The sequence below is a fragment of the Meles meles genome, chromosome 13, assembly GCF_922984935.1.
Source record: "Meles meles chromosome 13, mMelMel3.1 paternal haplotype, whole genome shotgun sequence".
In the NCBI taxonomy this organism is placed as follows: domain Eukaryota; kingdom Metazoa; phylum Chordata; class Mammalia; order Carnivora; family Mustelidae; genus Meles; species Meles meles.
Genome location: NC_060078.1, coordinates 48,498,796 through 48,504,795, shown reverse-complemented (window position 1 = coordinate 48,504,795; position 6,000 = coordinate 48,498,796). Strand labels below are relative to the sequence as shown.

Genomic DNA, 6,000 nt, shown 5'->3' with positions numbered 1-6,000 from the left:
ACCCACATGAATACTTGTGAAATTTCCTATATTTCCCTTGACCTACCAAGATCAATACTAATGAAGACAGAGTCAGGTAGAACAAATTTCCACTTGCTACCATATTACCCAGGGTTGCCTACAAATTCACCTTGGTAGTTTAGTCCCCTTCTCTGAGGTTAATGGGAAGCCAAAGACCACAGAAAAATGGGTCACTCCTGCCACTGAAGCCCAGCTGAGATACCCAGGAGAAGGAGCACCTCCCCAACCCAGTGGTTGCTATGGGTATAGCTTCTCCACCTTCAGGCTCACATCTCTTCCTCTTCTGCATCTAGAAAAAATCTGAGGATCTATACTCCAGATTCTTTTAAAGAGAGGGAGGCCTGCCAGGTTAGAGATGTTACAGAAACCACCTAGTCTTCCCCCTTCTTCCCTGAAGAGGAAGAAGTGTTTGTTTTCATTTTCAAGGAGACTGGAGAGCACAACAAAAATATTCTACAGATGAAAATATGCAATGAAACAAATCAAAACGTTGCTGGAAGCATGGCAAATGATTGACCAAGAGAGGTGGATTTCCCCATTATCTTCCTAAAAGGTTGATGATAGCTAGGGTGTGAACCAGCTCTTTCTCACCATAAAAATCTATTATTTTAGCAATACTCTGGCCTCAGGGCACCACATCACATGTAGAAAATTGTCATTTGAACTATTACCTCAAATCAGGAGTAATGTTCAACTTGGGATTTTAGAAACCCTTGAGAAATTGTCATATAATTTCCTTGAAAAATCTTGGTAGAGAACAACGCAGACATCTGGGAGTTAGCATCACCACAATGGAAAGATAAATTAAGGGTCATCACCAGGAACTTGTTCTCAACAGTGACCAATTAGTTACTCCCAGGACACCTGCTACCCCTTTACTTTCTGCCCTGTCTCTTCAGCATCTAATAAGGTTTGGGAGCATGTACTCTCTGCATACTGGCTGGGTCCATCCTGCTTGGTGACTCTACAGTCTCATTAGGAAAATATCATAGAGCCTCAGATTTGCTTGTCAGCACATTTTCACTGTTGATGCAGTAAAACAAGGATGCTACTCACAAGGAAAGGTAACGATAAGATGTAGGAGCATAATGTAAGAGAAGGTGTTTGGAGCAGGTGTGCCCATAACGTGGAGCACTGTCACAGAAAGACCCTTGTCTCAGCAACACCCAGGGCTAAGCCGATAAGCTGCCTGTTGTGTATAATCGGTATAGGAGGTGACAGGGATGTGGCTTGCCCCACTAGGGCAAGCAGAGCCAGACAATTCATCAGAATCTTAACTAGTGGAAGTTCAGCTCTAGCCAGAATTGGGGGCTATGAAATGTGATTGTTTTATCTGTCTGCTCCTTTCCGGGGTTTCAGTGGCTCAGGCCACCATGTAGACTTATTGTGCTATGAAACCTCTGGGCTACTGAAACAGGGCTTTGTCATTCAGAACACTGGCAGCAGGCATGCATATTCATACCCACTCTGGAACAACAGGCTGTGACAAATAAGTTTCCTTCTCTTTCCCCTCAGCCCAGAGCAAGCTCTTGATTTCTTAGAAGATAATAGCTGTGAAGGAAGGAAGCCCTGCCTCCCACATGGTGACTCTTCTGCATGTGCCTGGCCTCAGGCATCCTGGTAACTTGGTGGGCTTACTGGGGTCAACAGGAACAAAAGGAGAGGCTCCTTTAGACTGTACCACTCAGGGATGAGCAGTTTGCTTTCATGAGCAGCCTTTCAGAGGACCTGATCCATGGTGGGTTAATAAGAGAGACACATTCCTCACAACCTTTAGCCCAGTATTGAAATGCTAGAGACAAACCAACCTGAGAGAAGTTACTGATTGGGATGACTGAAGGGGGGGGGGGGGGAAACAACACTGGGCTTTGATGTAAGAGAGAATGTAAGAGCGCCAGGTGCCCAGCATATCCACCCAAGTGGGTTAATCCAGGAAGTATTAGCACTCCCACCTCCATCACTGGCCAACAGAAAACTGGAAGCTGGGTGGTAAATCCTAGATGAGCAGTCCTCAATATCTCTGGTCTCCAGTCTCTTCCATAAAATGCCTGTACTAACACAGATCCTCTCTAAGCCCCATGTCATTCCACAGGTCAAAAACTCACCAGTGATACTACCTAAGGATAGAAACAATTAAGATAAATAAAACGAATCTTTCTCTTAAGGTTGAAAGAACAACAACAATAGATTTGGTGCAATTTAAAATGTTTTGACACTGCATTTCGAAGCACCAGCGGTTCTGGATCTGGCAATCAGGCTAAAGCCAGCTATGTGACCTAAGCTCCTGGAACTCTGTAAGCCTCAGTTTCTGCTTCCATAGTAGGGCCTCCTGATTATTGTGAGGAGTAACAGAAATACTGAATTTCAGTGACCAGCATAGAATAAGCTCAAGCTGTCAACACATCATGATGATGACAACATGGACCATAGAATGTGTTACAGTATTAAGGGGATATTCAAAGGGAATATTACTAAACTTATGGTTATGTTTACTTAAAATTGATAATATCATTAAAAACAATAAAATGGTATAACGATGGAAGTGTCGATACCTCTGCCTACTTATGATGTTCTATTTAAGCATTCTGTTAATAATGATTGCAATTAGACCTAGAGGAAAACACAGAAAATGTTGGCATATGCCAAGTGAGTTATATGCTTTATCTTAATTCTCACAAGAACATGAATACGTAGATCCTATTATCTCTGTCCTACAGAGGTTGAAAGTGAAGTCTACAAAGCTTAACTACCTTTCCAAATATGATTCATCTCTCAGGAGTTGAAACTCATTAATGAACTAGTATTGAAATCTGGCCTTTCTGACTCAAGAACCAACTGCCTAAACCACTTTGCTATCAGCCTAACCACCTTCTTAGATAGGCAAACAACTTAATCATATGCTCCACTACAACAATTGGGTTCCCAATGTCTTTACTGTGGGTTAGATCAGCAGTGACACTACTACGGAGAGATGCTTATGGAAATGGAGACTAGAACAACTGTCCAAGAATTCACGCTGGAGGGGTTCCCTACCATCCAGCACCTGGGAAAGGTCCTCTTTCTGGTGCACCTGCTGGCATAACTGGCGTCCACTGTAGGCAATGCCATCACCATCACCTGTGCCGACTCCCGGCTCCACACACCTATGTACTTGTCCCTCAGCATTTTCTCCTTTGTGGAGTGTGGTGTCATAAGTGCTGTTATTCCTAAGTTGCTGATCATCTTCCTCTTAGGCAGGCAAACCATTTCCTTTCCTGCCTGTTTCATATAAGCTTTTGTCTTTTTATTTCTGGGAGTGGCAGCTTTCTTCCTCGTAGCAGTGATGTCTCTGGATCGGTATGTGGCCTTTTGCAAGCCTCTGCATTACCCGACCATCATGAACCCAAAGACTTGCTTCCTCCCGGTTACTGCCTGCTTCGCTTTGGCCTTCCCTCTCATCACTGGTCTGCTAGTAAAAGTCTCCCTGTTATCCTTCTGCGGACCCCATGTCATCCCCCACTTTTTCTGTGAACTTGGCCCCTTGATTTATCTCTCCTGTTCTGACACCAGTTGAAATGTTGGCCTTAATCCTTGCTTTGTTTATCATTTTCACACCCATTATCATAACTATCATTGCATACAGCAACATAGTAGTCACAATCATGCAACTTCCCTCAGCCAAGGAGAAAAAGAAAGCTTTCTCCACTTGCTCCTCTCACCTCGTAGTCCTCTCTCTGATGTATGGCAGCTGTGTGTTTATATATGTGAAACCAAAGCAAACAAACACGCTGGACTCCAACAGGGAGGCTGCCATTGTGAACACGGTGGTGACCCCACTGCTGAACCCTGTCATCTACACTCTGCGGAATAAGCAGGTCCACCAGGCTCTGAGGGAAACAATTTGCAGAAAAATATCAAGATAAAAAAATAATCACATGGCCTTAGAGTGGAAGGCCTGGAGAACTCTGTGTCCTCATTCTGGCCAACGTAGCAGTCCACAGAGTTCTGGTGCTTATCTCTGGCCACCATACATGACCTCTGCACATCCCTAGCAAAACAGAAATCTACTTTTCAAGGCTACATTTTACCTTGATGTGCATAATTATCTTCTTCCAAATTTTCCACATTTGAATGACAATTTATTTTTTGTGCTTGAAGTTTCCTAAATTTAATACTTTACACACTTTTTATTTCACTTCTCTTTAGCAATAAACATGGCTCAGCAGAATTAATAATGACTTACCAAAAAGCATTTAGATAATTCAAATGATAGATGAAGGTATATTATGTTATTGTTCAGAAGGAAGGGATGGAAATAGTACCAATTCTTGGGTCTACATTGCCTCCAAGACTAGTGCAAGGAAATAATGGTAATGGTACCCTTCACAATGGAATATATATACTTTGCATTAGGTGTGCTCTTATATGCTGTTGGTGCTTAGTATAGCTATATATGTATTCATCAATCTCATGCTAGAGAAAAAGAGAATTATTCTCAGGCTTAGACCATTTTTTTAAGGAGAAAGAATAATCCCAGCAACCCAAGGCTGACCAGATACTCTTTCTTAAGTTATTTATTCTAGCCCTAGCCCCTCAGACATGCATAACATATTTATGTTAAAAGCTGTGACCACAGAATGCTTGTATAGATCAGTAGAAGAGAAGGGTACACTTATTTCGTATTTCTATAAATTCTTCCAAAGATTCAAGTTGGTAGAATTTATTTGCTTCTTTAATTCATTATTAATGAAAAAAATTAAACATTTTTCTGGTGGACTAGTGCTGTCAATTACAAGGTTATCTTTTCATTGATAACCTACTTTAAAACCCATTTCCATGCTCTCATTCTTTAAACTTTGTATAATTTTCACACCTATTTGTTAGCTAGGATGTGTCTATTTTTTCATCTGAAGAAATATTTCTAAAATGATTAAGATGATTTTTTATTTTCTTTCTCTTTAGCCCAAACCCAGAGACTAGATTATCTCAAATACATTGTATGGAAGATGTTATACACCATGATTAGATACTATTTGCTTTTGATGTCCCTATTTCAAAGTTCAGACTTCATCTGATTGAAAATGAAGTAGAATTGAGCATCCCCTAAAAAGTCAGAGATAGTTCTCTGTATGGATTGTATAAAAAAGAGCTTGGAAAAGCCAAGCCCAGAGTAGGAAACTGGCTACAGACACTGTTACAGGAATTGGAAGAAAGAGAATGAAGCTTAGGGAAGTGGTAGTGGAAATGGAATACAAAGGGATCAGAGTAGACACTGAATCATTTGCACTAGACAAGCCTGCTGTTGCCTTCAACTAAATGATCAGCTTCCAAGAACACACAAATCACCTTCTTCATAAAATATGGAGATTGAGCCAGATAATCTCTAGGGTCCACTTGAAAATATTCATGGACATAACAACAAGATGTTGCAAGAACATGGAAATGTGCCACCCTGAGTTGTTCTAAAGAAGAGTGTTGTGAAGTGGTTGAGGTTCAGTAATGTAGGAGTAAATCAAAGAATTGTGGCCAAACTACTGAAAAGAGTGTGAGCCTCCCCATCATTTTAGTCAGGACCGGATAATAATTTTATACTTAAACTAATTAATGCATTTATATTACCTTGAGATAGACTATGATTGAAGAGTGAATTTGATAAACACAAAGATGAAGACCAGAAATCCAAAACTGAGTCTCTAAATCCAGGCTAATGGTTACCATCCGTAGATGGTACCCAGTGAAGGACAAACCTAATGTAGAGACTAATGCACTAGATTCTGATGCTCTAAAATGTTTCATTGAGATAAATCTCCTAAGCTAATTCTATGTTGAAGATACTTCCAATCATAATTTTTAAACTATTTCGTTGGTAAATGGTTGATATAAAAATGGCTAACAGACACATGAAAAAATTTTCATTATTAGCCTTCAGGGAGATTAAAATCAAAACCACATTGAGATACCACCTTATACCTGTCAGAATGGCCAAAATTAACAAGACAG

The 6,000-nt window shown here is 40.7% G+C and overlaps 1 pseudogene; it reads left to right on the top strand.

Annotated features, from left to right (window-relative positions):
* Nucleotides 1-2,992: 2,992 nt before the first annotated feature.
* LOC123955678 lies at nt 2,993-3,923 on the top strand (annotated as a pseudogene).
* Nucleotides 3,924-6,000: the final 2,077 nt, after the last annotated feature.